Raw genomic sequence first — 21,059 nt, 5'->3', positions numbered from 1 at the left:
GAAATATTATCTGACTAGAGAGATTACTGCAATTGAGTAGTTGGTGTGATATTAGCTATATAGATTACCTAAAACTGTTTCTTTAATTAATTCAATCAACATACTATCTTACCATGTCAAAAAAAAAATCCAATGCCAAACCACAACCTAAAGAGAACATAATCCCCACCAATGAACCACAAGACTCCTGCACATGCCTTAAATGCTACAAAAATCTAGAGGATAATGAAAACTCCATCAACTGTTCTCTGTGTAAGAAATACACTCATCATGACTGCTTGGAATTAACCAAGCAATTTATTCAATACCTGGAATCATCCAATGAGTTTCCATATTACTGCAAATCATGCAAACCCAAACTGGATCTGTTGGAAAGAATTGATACCATTGAAACCATAGTAGCATCCCTGGACGCCGTAAAAGAAAGAATATCCAACCTTGAAAAAAAAAGAAACAACGCAAAAACCTGAACTTCCAATAGCTACAAACCACATCTCTACCCAACAACCACAACCCAATCCAAAACCCAATCCACAAAAAAACACAACCCAGACAAATATTGATATCCCAATCCTCATCAGAGAAGCTGTTGAGCCTGAATGGAAACGTCCAAACGCCATCTTATTTGGTCTAGAGGTCACCAATAACAATGATGACATCACAACTGTCCGAAACATCATCAGGGATTATCAAGCATCTACCATCTCCGCTGATGAAATACTTGACATTTCATGCATTGGCCGAGAGCTCAATAACAGTGACGGCTCTGTGGCCCCACGCCTGTGCAGAGTCATTTGCAAAAATGAATCAAGCAAACATAAATTCATTTATACTATAAACTCACTCGCCAAAACCAACACCAACCATAAGAACCTCCGTTGTCGCCCTGACCTAACCATACAGCAACGTGCCCGCTCCCGTGTACTCCGCATTGAACTCAAAAACCATCTAGACAATGGAGAGAAGGACCTGTACATTGACTACCATGCTGACTGTATCAAAAGTAAGCCACGCAACCCAATACTCAGCTTTTACCCTCAACCACAACCCTACCTCAACTGATCCACCATCACCCAAGACTAGGCACGCACGCCCCCAACTACCTCAATTCCAACTACTGCCGGCCTTAAATGCAAATTACTCAATGCAAGAAGCCTCGTGAATAAAATACCTGAATTTCTCATCCTACTAAATATGGCTAACTTCGACATTATATTTGTCTGTGAAACATGGCTCAATGCATCTCTCCCCGACTCCATTACCACAGTAAGAGACTATCATGTTTACCGATCAGATCGTGAAAATCGTCGAGGAGGTGGTGTTGCTATCTTCTATAAAAAATCCTTACATCTAAAAAATATCCAAGTTACCCAGGAGCTTGCTCTTCCTGAGACCATCATCTGTGAACTATCCTTAAATATCACAATTCGATTCTTACTATGTTACAGAGCACCTGATTATGACATCGAACATGTAAACAAGCTAAATACATTACTAACATGGGCTGCATCCTGCCCATACCCTTTTATCTTTCTTGGTGATTTCAATCTACCTCATATTGACTGGACCCTAAATGATTGTACAACTGAAATCATACACACAACCTTCTACAATACTATTACAAATCTGGGACTGGAACAACTAGTAACCAACAACACTAGACTAAACAACTGCCTCGATCTCATCTTCTGCAATAGTTTGAATTTAATTTACGGAATACAAACTAAAGAACCCTTTTCCAGCAGTGACCACAATATGATTGACTTTTGTCTCAACATACGTCCACACAAAAATCACCACAATGATGTAATCCCCAATTGTAACTTCAAAAAGGCAACTATGATCTTATAGACAACGATCTCTCATCCCTTGATTGGCAATCTCTATTCACTGGATGCAATACTGTTGAAGACCATTACAACATATTTTTACTTGAAGTCAAAAGAGTCATCAAACTATATGTACCAACAACAACTCCCAAAACAAAACAAAAAAGCAGATTACCCATAACAATAAGGAAACTTCAATCCAAAAGAGATCACTCTGGTGGAAAAATAAATCTGGTCACGTTGCCAATTTCAAAAGCCGATACAAAAATTTATGCCACCAGATAAAGACCGAATGCACCAATTATCACATTAAACAAGAGGAAAACCTTCTAAGCACCAATTCCACCCGTGCTTTTTACAATTTTGTAAACAACAAACTAAAAGACTCAAGGTCCATCCCACCCTTGATAGGACCTGATGGTAAAGACTGCAACGACGACACCATTAAAGCCAACCTCTTTAACACATTCTTCGGCTCAGTATTTGTAAACAGCAATGGATCATGCCCAGTATTTCCTAGCCGTACCACAGATAACAACAATGATCTAATACATATCGATTTTACAGAAGACAATGTTGAAAAAGCACTACACAATCTAAAACCATCTCTATCTATTGGACCAGATGGAATATGTGCCTACTTCTTAAAAAAGCTATCCACTGCCATAGCCAAACCTCTAAGCATAATCTTTGAAAAATCTTTCAGGACCAGCTCATTGCCTAACCTATGGTCACAAGCCACAATCATCCCCATCTTCAAAAAGGGAGACCCAAGCCTAGTTGAAAATTACAGGCCAATCTCCTTATGCTGCGTCACCTGTAAAGTCATGGAATCAATTATTAACCAATCCATCATCCTCCACTTAGAGACAAATAACCTACTCTCCAATAAACAATTTGGTTTCAGAAAAAAACTATCCTGTAATCTGCAACTCTTACACTGCAAAAACATATGGACGACACAACTCGACCAGGGCAAAGCAATAGACGCAATCTACATAGACTTCTGTAAAGCCTTTGATTCAGTGGTACACGACAAACTACTCCTAAAAATAAAATCCTATGGTATCTCTGGACAACTGAATAACTGGATAGAAAGCATTCCTGTCAAACAGACAACAAATGGTCAAAATTGGGAGCGTCCTATCAAATTCAGTACCTGTCAATAGTGGTGTCCCCCAAGGCAGTGTTCTAGGACCAACTCTCTTCATACTCTACATAAATGACCTCTGTGATAATATTAAGAGCAATTGCGTTCTCTTCGCTGATGATGTAAAGCTGTTCAATACCACAGACAATATTGCTACCCTACAAAAAGATCTTGACTATGTATCAGAATGGTCAAACAAATGGCAACTTCAAATCTCAACAAATAAATGCTCTGTCTTACATATTGGCAAAAAAATCAGAAAATAAAATACAAGCTGAATAGTCAAGATCTTGTTGATGACCCAAGCTCTGTAAAGGACCTTGGAATACTCACCTCTAATGATCTAAGTGCTAGAGCCCACTGCAACTACATAGCCAAAAAGGCATTAAGAGTTGTTAACCTAATCCTACGTAGCTTTTTCTCTGGTAATATCACACTACTAACCAGAGCATACAAAACATTTGCTAGACCAATACTCGAATACAGCTCATCAGTCTGGAACCCACATTACGTATCTGATATTAGCACAATTGAGAAAGTCCATAAATATTTCACAAGAAGAGTTCTCCACTCCTCTACTCGTTGTAGAATACCTTATGCCACCAGACTTGAAATTCTAGAACTAGAAAACCTTGAATTACGCCGTCTTCGGTCTAATTTAAGCATGGTATATAAAATCATACATTGCAATGTCCTACCTTTCAATGAATACTTCAGCTTCAACCATAACAACACAAGAGCACACAATAGATACAAACTCAAAGTTAACCGCACCAAACTTGATTGCAGGAAATACGACTTCAACAATAGAGTGGTCAATGTCTGGAATACTCTACCCGACTCTGTAGTTTCTTCCCCAAACCCCAAAAACTTTAACCTTAGACTGTCTACTATTGACCTCACCCCTTTCCTAAGAGGTTTGTAGGGGGCGTGCATAAGCGCACCAACGTGCCTACCGTCCCTGTCCTATTGTTTCTCTTATTCTTCTTTTATTTTTCTTATATGTACCCATTTCATGTATTCACAACTATGTATACACTTATACTTATTATCTTGTAAACAATTGGCAAATCAAATAAATAAATAAATAAAATAAAGCAGATACCAACTGAAAGTCAGGAAGAAACATGGGGTCCCAATTCAAGCCATGGCTGTGTAAGAACAAATCAGAATGAAATCCAAACAAACTGTGTGGGAATGATTTATTTTATTCCCAAAAGCAAAGAGGTTCATTCTGGAAGTAGTTACAGTGACAATGAGGTACAGAGAGGTTGTTTTATGGGGGGACTGGTCCTTGGTATGGGCTTGAAGGTGTGTAGGTATGTGTATGTGTTGATTCCAGTATGTGACTCTGTCAGAAGGTCATTCTTAATTCTCCTTCCTTTTGTCTGTCAGCTTGCCTTTGTTGCAATAGATAGCATTTGGGCAGCCTATTTGTGAATTTGGGGAAGTGTGGATGAATAGGTTCTTTGTCTTGTTAATTACTCTTGCCCAGGTAATTGGTTTTACTATTTATCAGTTGACTGCTTAGCAGAGATGTGCTTTCAGTGATATTTGCAGTGATCTTTGTTAAAAAAAATGTACCTACTTGATTGCAATTGGTTGATTGGTTTCCAGTCTTGGTAAATTATTTGAGACAGTGGGAGAAATAATCTGCTATGATTACTACTGATTATTAATGTTTCCCCCATAAAACCTATAGCCATAAAAGCTGTTTGAAAGTAGGATGAGTAACCCATAGAAAATGGAGCCCTCCTCTTCACTAAATTATTCAAGCAGAGGCTACACAGCCATCTGCCAGGGACGTTTTAATCTGGATTTTTGTAAGTAGGGGATTGATCTAAATAGTCTAAATGACCACTTCCCTCTTGTTGATTTTATGATAACATAATTCTTACTTTAGCTACTAGCAAGGGCTCCAAGAAAAAAAGGGGGGGAACTTTGTGAGTAGGGCTGAAATTTGTGTTGACAAATCTCCAAAGTTAGGACCGCAGTCCAGAGGTGATATTCAGCAGGTTCTGACCAGTTCTGGAGAACCAGTAGCGGAAATTTTGAGTAGTTCAGAGAACCGGCAAATACCACCTCTGACTGGAGATTTTACAGTATCCTTCCCCTGCCACGTCCACCAAGCCATGCCCACAGAACCAGTAGTAAAAATTTTTTGAATCCCATCACTGCCGCAGTCTAATATGAAGTCTTGTGAGTGATTTAAACTTTCTAAAAATAAACACAGAGTTCAGAGTCCATTGTATTTTCTATTTAAACAAGTCTTGCCTCAGTGGTGTCTACTTTGGCACAGTCTTGAAACTCAGCTTATTTCTTCTAATAAATGTCACTGTTTATGCTAGGTGTACTATGGGGGATAATTGAAACAAATGCTATTTCATATACAAAAACATGTTGACAGTATATTTAATAATAGCTTTAGCTTCTGGTCAGCAAATTTTGTCCAGAGGATTACCTTTAGCTGGCTTGATTGGCTATTTCTGTATTCATGGTTCTCTGGGTTTCAATTTGGGGATGTGCTAGCTTAGACCAGAAAATAAGTTGTTCACTTGAGTGTGAAGTCTAAAGAGGAGCACACAACTAAGTGCAATGTGTATTTGACGATCTTTTTCAGGGTCATTCTCTCTTGCTGTTCAGTAAATCAATATTTGCACTGATCTTCAAGATTGGTGTGTATGTATGGGGAGAAGGAATAAAATTGTTTAGACATCAGGTGAATGTACTGGATTTTTTTGTTGTGGTGCTGGCCCCGTCTTCCATATTCCTTTTAAAAATAGCAACAGCACTTAGACTTATATACTACTTCATAGTGCTTTATAGCCATCTCTAAGCGGTTTACAGAATCAGCATCTTGCCCCCAACAATCTAGATCCTCATATTACCAACCTCAGAAGGATGGAAGGTCTGAGTCAACCTTGAGCCGATGAGAATTGAACTCCTGGCAGCGAGCAATGTATTAGCTTGCACCGAGTTATTGTAAGTCACTTCTGAGAAAAATAGGAACTCCACCCAGTTGGTTTGCTGATAGCTTACATAGCAACATAGGTAGTGCTCCACTATTGTGTTAATTCATTCTACCACTCCATGGTATTGGATGAAACCCCAAACTAACCACTGCACTACCTTGGCTCTTTCCCCCCCAGGTAATATCACTCTTGTAGAGGAGAAACGACTGCCTGACTTGACTGCAGTCAACTCCTCAGTGTTGCAAAGGGGCAAGTATAGTATCAACACAAGATTCTCAATAGAAATATCTCAAAAGATGTGGACTAGTTCACAGGGTTACACGCAGCATCCCCTCTTGACAAGACTTAGCATAGGTGTCCTTACTGCAGTCTCTTAAGTCCATGCAGTGATTGTGTGGGGGGAGACTTTTTGCCAAGTGACTCCAGTTCTATATTTAAGTAGCTGCTGGTGGGACACAAAGGCTGATGCACCTTGTCTTTGAAATGCCTTTCCAAGATGGCTGTCCTCCTGACTACTACACTACTTTCCCAGTGATTCCTAAAATACATTTATTCCCCCAAATTGCTAAGAAATTATTTTATGAGTTTGAATAAGCAGTATGTGAGGGGTTTGTGTTGGTTGGTTTGCCAGTATTTTTCATTTTCAATAAGATTAATTCTGTTCTTAGTGTTGTTCTATAACTACAGTACCTATCTAGGCTCAAGTAGGGCCTGGTTTGTTAAGTACTTAGATAGGAAAAGCTGGGAAAGGAGCTTCCACCAGGAAAAAAACAGGGAAGTAGGCTGGATAGGGAAGTAAAGCAAGCAAGCAAGCAAAGGCACTGCCAACTTGAATGTGTCCATGTGAATATCAGGAATGAAGTTAGACTTTACTATTGGCTCTATCACTGTTTTAACATTTTAGTGAGCCATAAATAGCTCTATATGGCATGATTTTTTTAAAACAAGTTTCTTTCTTTCCTCCCTCCCTCCTCCTCCCTCCCTCCTCTCCTCCCCCCTCTCTCTTTCTTTCTTTCTTTCTTCCTCTCTTTCTTTCTTTCTTTCTTTCTTTCTTTCTTTCTTTCTTTCTTTCTTTCTTTCTTTCTTTCTTTCTTTCTTTCTTTCTTTCTTTCTTTCTTTCTTTCTTTCTTTCTTTCTTTCTTTCTTTCTTTCTCATAGAATATAAATTCATTTGAAAGTCTACTTCTTAAGACAAAAAACTGGAACAATTCCTTTCAAACTTTTGCAGTTTCATTATAGTGTCTTCCACAAAGACATGGCCTTTCATTGAGCTTAGAGAGGAAGAGGCACAAAGTAATCGTTGTACTTCTTATGTAAAGTAGCTATAGTTTATCTTCCCTGTTCAATGTAATGACCCTTGTCGTAGGTGTCTAAAGCTTGAGTAATTGGAGGTCTGAAGATTTATGGTAGACGTGCATTGACCCTACATTATTTTCCCCACAAATATTCATGCCACTTTTAAGTATGTCTAAAAAAAGAACACATACTTAAATTGTCCATTTTAAAAATTAAATATTAGTGAGAAAAGTAATCTAAAGTTCTGGTTGAGACCTAGTTTTTATGAACACCATTGTTTTCTCTCTGCAGAAGAACAGATGAATGTTACATCTGAAATGGTACATTCCAAGCACAGGGTCAAGATCTCAGTTAAGGGGATTAGTTTAGATAATGGTTGAATATTGGATTATGTCACTCGTACCTTTAACATAAAACCAGTGGCAAATACTGTATATTTGTGAGTAAATGATGTAGGATTTTTAATAATCATATCTCAAAAAAAATGCACCTTTTACTAAGGTGAAACAGCCATCCTATATATTGAATTAGTTTTTAAAAATAATAATAATAATGGCCCAATGTTATTTGTCAGCAAGGAGGAAGGGATGTTGTGAAGGGCTCCAGGATTCAACACAATCCTGTTTTGTTAATTTACCAAGTCATTAAACTGAAACTGACTTTATGGTCATCATTTTTTTCTTGATAATAAACATTATTAAATTTTGCAATTAAAATATACAAACAACACACACACAAATTAGGGAAGGGAAGAAAAACAAAAAGGAAAAAAAGGTAAATGATTAAAAAAAATTACATCATCAACAGTTTGTGGTTCCTTATTTATCTCATTATTTTGTGCCATATTTGCAATTAGTCTTTAGTGCGAATATCTAATTACTACAGTTGTCGCTCCTCCTCATTTACAATTTATTATTATTATATAATCTATCTTCGGTCTATCCACTCATACCAACAGTTCCAACTCATATAGAACTCTGATACTTCTTTATTTTTTATTGCTAGAGTTAATTTATCCATTTCTGCACAACTTGATATTTTCTGAATGATCATTTCCTCTGGTGGAGTATAGGGTTGTTTCCAGCATTGAGCGAAGGCCAATCTAGCTGCTGTCAATAGATGTAATATTATATATTTAACTTTTTGGAGGAATTGTCTGTTGAGTATCCCTAGTAGGAAGAATTCTGGTTTAAGTTCGATCTGCTCAGTCGTAATTTCCTCCATCCATTTTTTTATTCTCAGCTAATATCTTTGGGTTTCTGTACAAGAACACCACATGTGGTAGAATGTTCCCTCTTTCGTTTTGCACTTCCAACATTTAGGGCTCATGTTGGGAAACATGTTCGCTAATCTTGAAGAGGGTAGATGCCATCTATAAAAATTTTTGTAAGCATTTTCTTTATATGATGCCGATTTTGTAATTTTACTATTTCTGTTCCAGATCTTCTCCAATTCTGTTAAAGTAATACTACGGCCTATATTCCTGCTCCAAGCTATCATATTACCTTTAACTCTTTCTTCCTCTAATTCTATCTCTAATAAATAGTTATAAATTTTTTTTATTTTTTATTTTTGTCTGGGCCTAATAGAATTTTATCTAATTGTTGTGGTTTATTATAGATTCCGAAATCTTTCATATCTTGTCTATATCTGTTCTGGACTTGGAGATATGGCCACTGGTCAATTCATAACCCTTGTTGCTGAAGGTCTTGCCACAATTGAAAATTCCCTTGTATATCCAATAAGTCTTTATACGTTAACATCTTATTAATATCCAAATCATTCAGGTGAATCATCGCCTCCATTGTTGAAATCCAAATCGGGACCTTTGAATAATGTTTTTTCCTTATTTTATTTCAATTGGCCAATAAAGAATCTCTAATTAAATGTCTATGAAAATATTTTTGTTTGGTTTTCCCCATATCCCATAGGAAAGCGTGCCACCCTCTCTGTAAATCATGGCCTTCTAAAACTAGTATTCTTTTATTAGATAGATTCACCCATTCTTTCAGCCATACTAAGGAAGCTGCTAACTCCCAGTTTGGGAGGGCCATACCTCCCCTGCTCTTCATATCCTGCATTGCTTTTAGGTTTATTCTTGGTTTTTTCGCTTGCCAAATAAATTTTGCAATTGTCCTATTAGTTCTGCAAAGTAGTTTTTATGTATTTTAATTAGTATTGTCTGCAATAAATAGATGAATTTTGGGAGAATAGATATTTTGATAGTAGCAATCCTCCCTAATAATAATAATCCTCCCTAATAAGTTGGAGTTTAACCCATATCCCTAGATCTTTCTTTACCCGTTGTAATAATTTATCGTAGTTATTTTCCATTAACATCTCACATTGTGCTGTCAACCATATTCCTAAGTATTTAATTTTCTTTACCACTTGTAGTCCCATCATCTCTTCTAGTTCTGATTTCTGTTTTTCTGTTAAATTTTTAATTATTAATTTCATTTTCTTTCTATTAATTTTAAGTCCAGCAACTATTCCAAATTGTTCTAACTCATTCATCAGTTTCTGTCCTTTTTCCATTGGGTCCTCAATGAAAAAAAACCATGTCGTCCACAAATGATTGCAATTTATACTCTTCTTTCTTAATCTTTAACCCCCTTATTTCCAGATTCTGTCTAATTCGAGTTAGTAATGTTTCCAAGGATAGTATGAAGAGCAGGGGAGATAATGGACACCTCTGCCTAACTTCCTTCTCTATTTTTACTGATCAGGTATATTCTCCATTTATGATAATATCCGCCTTTTGTGTAGAATAAATTGTAGTTACAATATTCTCAAATTTAGTGCCTCAATTCATATTATAGATTTGTTGGATTAGAAATTGCCAATTTAAATTATCGTAGGCCTTTTGAGCATCTAGAAATACAAGGGCTACTTGTTTATTTGGATGGGCTTCATAATATTCCAAGACATCATTAAATTGTTCCTAATTTGTCTGTTAGGGAGAAATCCATTCTGATCTTTATGTATATACTCTTTCAAGATTCTTTTTAATGTGTTTGCTATGATGGTAGCATATATTTTGTAATCAGTGTTTAACAAAGAAATTGGTCTGTAATTTTTGTATAAATTGGGGATCCAAATCCTCCTTTGGAATCAGCGAAATCAGTGCCTCCCTCCATGAGTCCGGCATTTTAGCTGCAAGTAAAACATTGTTGTAAACTTCCACCATGAGGGGTCCTATTTGTTCTCCCATTGCTTTGTAGGATTCCCCTGGGATCCCATCTGGTCCCAGAGTTTTATTGTTTTTTGTTTTGTTTTGTATTGCTATTTCCAGTTCAGACCAAGTAATATCTTTAATTAGTATTTCTTTCATCTCCTTCCCAATTATTTTATCTTTTGTTTTGCCCAAATAGTTCCTTATCCTATCCTCATTTACCTCCTCATTTTATTCATGCATAATTTCTTTTTTCTGCTCTATCCCATATTGGGCATCCTCATTTCCATCTGTTAACTGGTAAATTAGTCTTTTTTCCTTTTTAAGTTTGTAGGACAGCCATCTCCCTGGTTTATTAGCCTGTTCAAAGTATATTTGTCTAGTTATATTCAAATTTGCTGCCATTTCCTCTTGTTTGATTAGATTCAATTTATGTTTAGTTACTGTCTTGTGATTTTTGCAATCTAAGATCTTTTGGGGTACTTTTTAATTGGATTTCTAATTCCCTAATTCTTTGTTGCAATTTGTTTTGCTGTGCATATTTTTTCTTTATTCCTCTTGGCAGTATACAATATTGTTATGGCCCTTATTACTGCCTTCATGGTATCCCAAATATTTTGTTTTGTGGTTGCCTCATTGAATTATTTAAAAAAATAATAATAATAATGGCCCAACATTCTTTGTCAGCAAGGAGGAAGGGAATGTTTTGTTCATTTACCAAGTCATTAAACTGAAACTGACTTTATGGTCATCATTTTTTTCAACTGGCATGTATGGAAGCTTTATAGCTTTCAATAAAGCATTCACACATCTACAAAACCAGTTTGATATTTTTTTTTACTATAGCAGCTTCTGAAAAGATTTTTGATCTTGTTTTGCTTAAGATTTACGCTTTAATGCAGCCATAAAAACAAGTTAGATTTGCTTATTTCAGAAATCTCATTGACTTAACTATCAGATCCTACATGGCAAATTATTTCATTTGGATTCCATTATAAAACAATCAGTAGTTATTTTTTCAGTTGTTTCCAAGTAAACAAGAAAAAATCCTAAACATTGTAGATGTCCAGTTCATTCCAAAATTTAACAACAACAACAACAACAACAACAATAATAATAATAATAATAATACAACTTTAACAGATCCTTGGTTAGGACTTGAATTGTTAAGTTTTAACCAGTCCCAGATTGTGAATCCAAATAAAGATGATAATGATGATGATGAATACAAAAATGTCAAATGCCGTCAACATCTGGCTGATTGTGCAGCCAACCAGTATTATAATTTATTAAATTTACTTCCCTATCATTGGCAACTTAGTAGGAATTAGTTCTGATTACATGGCAATGGAATTTCACAATAAAATGGTAAAATTGAAGCAGATACAATTCCATGATAATGCTATCATATACTGTATATTTGGAATGACATTTTGGTATTTGACATTTGCAGCTTTTTTATTTTTTTGAACCTTATTTTTTAGCGTTACACTCCAGTTGTAATGGTAGCAGTTCTTTCTTGGGAATTTGGTAGGGTCAAATCTTCTTTTCTTCTTCCTCTACACCTCAGGTTTCAAACTCACGGTGTCATGTTGCCATCACAACGTTTTTCCCCTCATGGAACTGGGGTGGGCATGGCCTGTATGGCATGTAATCCAGCCTGCAGGCTGCCACACTGTGGCAATAGGAAATAGTGACATACAATGCTTCAGTTGTTTTGGTGGTAACTTTTCTCCTTTGGGTTGTTTTTTTTCCAAGTTTGGATTATTTTATCAGTCATTGTTTTACTACAAATCACTTTGATTAAAGCACAAAAGGCCACATATGGATTGGTGGACATGGTGGAAGCATGGTATGATAGGAAGATAGGAAGGTATGAAGAGATCAAGTGAATGATACTGGTGTGGTCTAGGTTTAGATTGCCAACCCTTGTTTAACTTTCCCTTGTTTATTTACATGATCATTTCCTTGGAGTGGCATTGAGAACAGTCAGAAGTGACTTCGTTCCATCTCTATCATCTAATTCACATGTTAAACAGATAAGTAGTGTGAAGGTTGAGAAAATCAAGAGGGAGACCACGATTGCACAACTGTACAATTAAACCCACTTTTTACATGTTTTCTTGCCTGAGCACCACCTCTTTTCCTGTCTGAGCAGGAAGCAGGAAGACCTCCAAGGTCCCTTCCATTTCTGTTATTCTGTTAGGTGTGGCATGCTCTGTCTCTGTCTCTCTGTCTCTCTGTCACTGTCACTGTCTCTCTCTCTGTCTCTCTCTGTCTCTCTGTCTCTGTCTCTTTCTCTCTCTCTCTCGCACACATGCACTAACTATAGATAACTGTGGGAGAAAATGTTCTTTTAGCAGATTTCCCTAATCTGTCATCCTTAAAAAGGGCTGCACAGCAACTCTGAGAATGCCCATGGCCAGGATGGGGAATTGCTGTCTTAAATATTGCACTTGCAACGAATTTTACTGATCCTGGCAGTTAAATACATTATCAGAGATTAGCCTGGAGACTGTTGGGGAGAGCTTCTATTTGGGGTGGTACCTTGTCTTTCTAATATCCTCCCCAGATAGCTGTGTATGAGAGATTCTGCTGGTTCATAAGTCATTTTGACAGGAGAACACTTATAGGTGTTTGGTTTTCCCCCCCTAAATATTTAAAATCTTGTTTAATGCAAGTTTTATTATTTCTGGTTTTTTTAAAGTTATTTATCACTCTGTTGCTTTTATTGCTGTTAATGTTTGGAAAAGAAAGAGACCAAAAGTATATGTGTATGCATGCCATTTTCCTGTACATAAATAAATAAATAACGTTTGAGTCTGAATTATGTTTGTCTATGTGTGTGTGTGTGTGTGTGTATAATTTCTACAATGAGTTTAGTAACCATTATGTTGAGAATGTTAAGCACTGTGTCAGCAGTACACCAATGATATTCCATTATCCAATTTCCCCCCGCTTTGCTGACTGAACCTACTGGGTGATATCAAGATTTACCTGCAGAGATATCTGCCAGCAGAATAGATAGAAATGCCAGCTGAAGAGCCAAAAGAGGGTGAACAAAAAATGGAGAAAGAGAAGTACCAAGTTTACACTGTTTTAAAATCTCACATGTTTGGGCAAAGAAGCCCATCTTTTGCTAGTTTTTAAAAGGCATATCAGGGACACCAACTCCCATGTTGGCAAAGTCACATCACAAGGATAAAAAAAGAGTAAAGAAAAATTAGCCGAATATTAATATGATTACTTTTATTCACTTAACATGATATTGTATTTATTGTAATCTTCATTTCTCAGTTGGTTTCTGGATTTCTAAAGTGGAATATTTCTAAAGAAAAAAAGCATCACCCATATAGAATCTAGGGAGTTGTTGGAGATTGCCATGAACTTGAGACCCTTAGGCTGCTGCTGATGTTCTAGATCATTTTATGCTCTAACAAAAATGCCTCCAATGCTGGCATAAAATTGAGCAATCCTGAAGATATCTCTGTGTTATTTTTGAGGTGTTTAATTCCCTCTTATGCCCTTGGGAAAGATTGTGGCTTAGCAGAAAATCCACCAGTGTAATGTGAGCTCAGCTGGATCTTGGACACTCTGCCACTTAGCCCAAACTGCTTGGCAGCAGAAGTTATAGCCTGAAATCTAGATGCCTGCAGTCAATAGTGAGCAAGACAAGCTCAGATAAAACAGATATTTATTTATATTTATATTTCCTATTTCTAAACCACACATCTCCCTCAGATATCCTAATAAAAGAAGAAACCATAATTTTAATATAGAGGCATTTAAAGAACAGATATGGTAGGATTTCCAGAAACACTCTTTATTGTGGTAGAATACAGAATCCTGAAAACCCATCTAAATTTTTCACTGCCCCCAGTGATAGTATGCTACCAGTTTGGCCCAATTCTGTTGTGGTTTGCTGGCAGCCAGTGCAGACAGCAGCGGAATTGGATAGTGGGGAAGAACAGGGACCAGTCCGGGAGTCTGGGGATGAGGGTCCAGCATCCGATGCAGAGATGGGGCCAGGACCATCCTGGAGTTGTGTGCTGCCTCCGGAGCCTCTGGAGTCTGGCAGCAGTGAGGCAGAGGACCCAGGGGAGCCTCTTCCCAGTGTGCGTGTGCGCAGAGCTGCTAGAAGGCAAGAGCAGCTGAAACAAAAGAGGTGACTCGGGAGTAAGGCTGGGAGGTGATTGCCCCTCCCATAAGGTATAAAGGACAGGCAAAGGTGAAGAAACCTTTGTAGGAAGCAAAGTCATTCATTCTGTTCAGATTAATCCTTGAAGCTCTGTGTGGACTTTGTACTTTGGTTGGTTTTTTATAGTTCATTTGGCACTTTAGTTGTTGGAAGCAATTCAAAAGAGAGAAAGGTGGGTGCTTATCTCAAGGGACTGTTTGAGACTCATTACCAGCTGGGAATGAACTTAATTTCCAGCACTGACATAAAACCAGAGTTGTTTTAACTAAGCGTGTACATAATTACAGTCTCGGAAGCCTTGGTCAGAACAAGTTTGGCTGAAAAAGTTTTGAAACCATCCCTGTCTGCCCCATTTTAAACAAAACATCAAGGTGTGGTTACTTTGAGATTTTTTTTCTTGTGCTTTCTTCAAACTAAGGACTTCTCCAAGTGTTCCTTCTACAACTTTCTCCTTCCTTCCCCAAAAGCAGCTCTAAATTCCTTTGCATCACCTTCCCATCAGAACTACTGTAGTCTCCTCTCCTGCCTTGGAAGACAGGCTAGGTATATAATCAAGGACCATGGACAATGGAGTGACTCTCCTACCCTCTCTGCTTGCTCTAAATTCTGGAGAATGTCCAACAATTGCCTTCAGTATGAGGTATGATCCATCTAGCTGTCCTTCTTTTATCAGATGAAGAGCAAAGGTGACTTTGGTCCTATCTGTAGAAAATGCTTGTGGTTCATCTGCCACAAACAATACCAGTTGTTGTTTGTATATCCACTTGCTATTGATGCTGTCACAATACCTTGGCAACTTGTTCTGTAGACAACCTTGAGGATTCATCATCATAATGCAGGATTGTGAAACAGATTTTGATGCCTCTCTGATGAGAGAGTAATGGGGTTTTCAGGATTGATGACAGCCCTTGAAGTAGGTCAAGCCAAGAAATAGATTCCAGAAATAAGAAAATCTTGAAAGCCTACCCAAGTTTCTCTTTATCCCATCTTGTACTGAACAAAATCAAAGTATGTTTACTTTGAATTTATTTTTCACACTTCCTCCAATTTTAGGACTATGCAACCTTTTTCTCCATGTATCCCCTTAAAAGTTTTCTCATACCTTCTGCAAGATCTATTTCTTTACAAAACCCTACTCCAGGTAGTGTTGCATACTTCTTGACCACCTTGTTTAATAATTAAGGGATGGTCATGCATTCACTTTTGCTGCTCCACTTAACACTTTTTTTTGCTTAGAACATAGATCTTATTCTAACTAACTAAATCAGTAGTACATCACTTTTTGAGTAGTTGTACATAGGTTCTACATGCTATTGGCTGTGTCTTCATGCATTCTTTCTCCTTGTTCTCTCCCTTCCTTTTATTGCAATAAGTCCTATCTTTTATCCTTGCCATCTCCAATTTAAAAAAAAAAATCAGTAGCAGTATTGGGAAATTTGCCAAAGGTCTTGAGGAGTCATTGTCAGTGATAGATTAGATGGAGCATAGAACTGACATGGTATAAGAATCTTTTATGTATCAATCATCACTCCTATGCTAATTCATTATTAGTTCTATGGCTTGTCTTTAACTATAAACAGTTCTGAACAATTTAAACTGAAATGGTTTATCATAGTAAACAAGAATATTCTTTACTCAGATTCTTTGGGCATAAAGTTTCTGGACCTCAGATGGAGGTCAAGATATTTGCTATACAAAGATTGATAGAGTCATCTAATAATAACAAAACAGAAATTTGCTCCATCCAAGTCTATCCACTTAAGGTTTTTTTTTAAATTCAGTTATTTTTCTAAGTAACATTATTGCTCATATAATTCACTTGCCTTATGTTTTCAAGGAGGTCTAGGAGAAGAGATAATCTGGTAAAATTACTTTATGAACTGTATCTGTTCTCTTTGTGGCTGTTATTTCATATGATTCATTTTTCAAAGACATTTGTCTTATAGTATACAGGTGAAACTCAAAAAATTAGAATATCGTGCAAAAGTTCATTTATTTCAGTAATGCACCTTAAAAGATGAAACTAATATATGAGATGGACTCATTACATGCAAAGCAAGATAGTTCAAGCTGTGATTTGTCATAATTGTGATGATTATGGCTTACAACTCATGAAAACCCCAAATCCACAATCTCAGAAAATTAGAATATTACATGCAATCAATAAAACACGGATTGTACATAGAACAATATCGGACCTCTGAAAAGTAGAAGCATGCATATGTACTCAGTACTTGATTTGGGCCCCTTTTGCAACAATTACTGCCTCAATGCAGTGTGGCATGGAAGCTATCAGCCTGTGGCACTGCTGAGGTGTTATGGAAGACCAGGATGCTTCAATAGCGGCCTTTAGCTCTTCTGCATTTTTTGGTCTCATGTCTCTCATCTTTCTCTTGGCAATGCCCCATAGATTCTCTATGGGGTTCAGGTCAGGTGAGTTTGCTGGCCAATCAAGCACAGTAATCCCATGGTCATTGAACCAGGTTTTGGTGCTTTTGGCAGTGTGGGTAGGTGCCAAGTCCTGCTGGAAAATGAAGTCAGCATCCCTTTCAAGCTCATCTGTGGAAGAAAGCATGAAGTGCTCCAAAATCTGCTGCATTGACCCTGAACTTAATGAAGCACAGTGGACCAACACCAGCAGATGACATGGCTCCCCAAATCAACACAGACTGTGGAAACTTCACACTGGACTTCAAGCATCTTGCAGTGTGTGCCTCTCCATTCTTCCTCCAAATTCTGGGTCCTTGGTTTCCAAATGAGATGCAAAAGTTGCTCTCATCAGAAAAGAGGACTTTGGAAGACGCTTCTGACATTGTTTATTGTTCAGGAGCGGCTTGACAAGAGGAATATGACATTTGAAGCCCATGTCCAGGATCCGTCTGTGTGTGGTAGCTCTTGATGCACTGACTCCAGCCTCAGTCCACTCCTTGTGAAAGTCCCCAACACTTTTGAATGGCCTTTTCCTGACAATCCTCTCCAGGCTGCGGTCATCCCTGCTGCTTGTGCACCTTTTTCTTCCACACTTTTCCCTTCCACATAACTTTCTATTAATGTGCTTTGATACAGCACTTTGGGAACATCCAACTTCTTTTGCAATTACCTTTTGAGGCTTTCCCTCCTTATGGAGGGTGTCAATGATGGCACAACTGTCAGGTCAGCAGTCTTTCCCATGATTGTGATTCCTACTGAACCAGACTGAGAGATCATTTAAAGGCTTGGGAACCCTTTGCAGGTGTTATGGCTTAATTAGCTGATTAGAGTGGGACACTTTGAGCCTAGAATATTGAACCTTTTCACAATATTCTAATTTTCTGAGTTTGTGGATTTGGAGTTTTCATGAGCTATAAGCCATAATCATCTCAATTATGACAGATCACAGCTTGAACTATCTTGCTTTGCATGTAATGAGTCTATCTCATATATTAGGTTCACCTTTTAAGTTGCATTACTGAAATAAATGAACTTTTGCATGATATTCTAATTTTTTGAGTTTTACCTGTACATCATTGTATTGCTTACAAATGAAAGGCATTACATTACAAGCTTTACAGACTCTATTTTGAAGTGGGAATTCAGGAAGACTATTTTGATTCCATGTTTTGATGCAGAGACATGGATGGTTTCTTTTTAGCCATATCAGAATTTCTGTTGGCATCCATAATAGAGTTGGCACACTGAGACAGTTTAAGTAGGATCTCAACATCCTGGAGTTAGCAAGAAAACATGCAGGCTGTGCAGGTAGTACTGTAATTAGCTAATAAGTACAAGCTTGGTTTGGCTCTTAAATGTAGAGATTAACGACTGATCAGATTACACCTTTGAATAGGGAGAATATTCACTTAAACCATAGGTATATACAGGTAATTCTCGATTTCTAAGCAAAATTTCTATTGCTAGGCAATGGAATTTTGCCTCATTTGTTTTGCCACAGTTGTTCAGCAAATTATTGCAGTTGTTAAATGCATCATGTGGTTGTTAAGCCAATCTGGCCTTCCCAGGTTTTGTTGGTTGGAAGGTTACAAATGGTGTTCATCTGACTTCAGGAGAGTTGTCATAAATACTTGCCCATTGCCAAGTGCTCGAATTTTGATTATGTGACCATGGGGATGATGCAACACTTGTAAGTATGAAAACCAGTCTTTTTTTTTTTTTTTTTAGTGCTGTTGTAACTTTGAACAGTCTTTAAACAAATGCTTGTACTGATAGGTAAAGGACTACCAGTACACGTAAACCAAAAATTAGTAAAGTTTGCCCATATACATCCTAACACCCTAATTGAAGTCCTCAAATTGCTAGGGCCATGATTTCATTGTTTTTAAATTTTGAGAGGTTTGGGGGAGGATATAAAACCTCCCCACAGTTTAACCAACTTAAACTTAATACATTTCAGAAATTGTTTAAAAAGTGAACAGTTTTCTGTTTCCTTTCCTGGTGTGCTTCACTTGCATAATCTGGAAGAATGTTAATTGATTTCTCCTGTTGCTACCTCTAATCACTGTGTGTGTGAGGTGCCAGGAAGGTCAGAATAAAGTACAAACACTGTGAATTGATCTAGTACGTATAAATGCTAGTACATGCTGTCAAAGACTTGAGCCTATCCTAATTAATCAAAATTTAAAAGTAAGATTTGCCCTAGTCTTACTCAGATTGCTAAAAGCTGAGCTGAGTCCCCTGAGTGCACTAGAAGGACCACCACAGATGTATAACATCTCATCAACACAAGGAAAAGCAGCATTAATCTTGGCCGTGTGGTAACAGTGAATTGGAATTAGAATCAGAAGAACTTTATTGTCATTGTACAAGTACGATGAAACCGTGGATGCACCCCAGCAACTGTTCGCAATACAATAAAACCAAAGCACTTAAAAATGAAGATAAGAAAAATAGAGTACCCACATCTCCATTTGCAATTTGAGAGTACAATATCTACGAATATACACAAAATATACATCCAACACCGACTTAGCCGAGTATAATACACAAGAGATGGATTGTACTGTAATATGTTATTATACATCTGAATGGGGTCATGAGAATTGAGAAAGTGAATGAAGACCCAAGGATTGGTAGTGTTGTCACATCAGAAGAACTCTGATAGGCACCCCAGTTTAATGAAGTAATTAAACTTATTCCCTGTAGAGAAGAGCATCAAGGTTAGGGGACTGGAGGGTAAAGAATACAATGAATCATTGTGGGAGCTCGGTATGTCTACTCTAACAAGCAGAAGGACTAGGAGTGACATGATAGAGTCTTCTAGTATTTGAGGGGCTGTCAGAGAGAAGAGGGGATCATCAACCTATTCTCAAAAGTATATGAGGGCAAAACAAAAAGCAACAGATGGAAGGTTATCAAAGAGAGATCCAACCTTAAATTAAGAAGAAATTTCTGGGGCTTCCAGTTTGAGTCTCTTTGGCGACAGACCAAAATCCGCGATTGTGCGTGGGTTCAATCTGTGCTCGCTGCCAGAGCACCCCGAGCTGGCTGGTTTCAGGGCTAAGCCACCCCGTAGAGCTGGTGAAGAGGGGAGAGCCTGCCAGCAGGGTCAAGGAGAACTTACAGTGAAACTTTAACAAGATTCCCCAAAGATACATCCTAACTGAAACTTGGCAACAAAATAATAGAACCCCAGGAAGAGAAAGTGGAAAAAAGAAGCAAGAAACAGCCTTGGATTATTTGGATTACTTGGTGATTTTTGATTTTTGCATCTAAATGACTAAAACTAATCAGGTGGTTGTTTAAAAGTGTTTAAAATGGCATCACTCTTAGAAGAACTGAAAATGGAACTTAAAAAATGGAAAGAAGATGCACAAGAAGGGAGAGGTTCTTTTGGCTTCGTATTTCAATTCTTAGATATGGAGATCTGGAACTATGAGAAACAACAATAAATGCTTGTAGAACAAGAAGATCGGGACAAAGAAGAAGCCATATTTAATGATCAAATAATTTTAAGTGGGGGGAAAAAAAGGAAAGGGGGGAAAGAGAGTGAAAGGTTTAAGACTAGAAAAAACAACCAAAAAGAAGAAGAAGAGTTTGAAAGATAAGTATAATATTAGAAAGCAACAAAAGAGGGGATTACAGATGAGAGAATTAGAAGTAGAGAGATGAGGGGGTAAAAAGGGGAGGGAGAAGAAGAGGGGGAAGAAGGTAAGGAAAAGAAGTTATAAAAGACAGAAACAAGATATGGAGAAACAGGAAAAAGATATAAGGATTGAAACCATAAGCCTGCTTAGAGGTAATGGGTGAAAATTTAATTGTAAAAGGGATTCTGCAAAGGTACATAAGATAGCATTGTTATATTACATATAGAAATAATTTTAGAAAATATGACTAAAATGATGGATAAAATATTCACTGTAATGTAGTGGAATGTTTGTTAATAAATAAATGAATTAAAGTGAATGAGATAATTAAATTAGGAAAGGATGGGAACATTTTAATT

The sequence above is a fragment of the Notechis scutatus genome, chromosome 1, assembly GCF_049901735.1.
Source record: "Notechis scutatus isolate UNSWTSFEM ecotype Mainland chromosome 1, rNotScu1.2, whole genome shotgun sequence".
NCBI lineage: Eukaryota > Metazoa > Chordata > Lepidosauria > Squamata > Elapidae > Notechis > Notechis scutatus.
The sequence above is the reverse complement of the archived record's forward strand: the minus strand, read 5'-3'. Positions refer to the sequence as shown.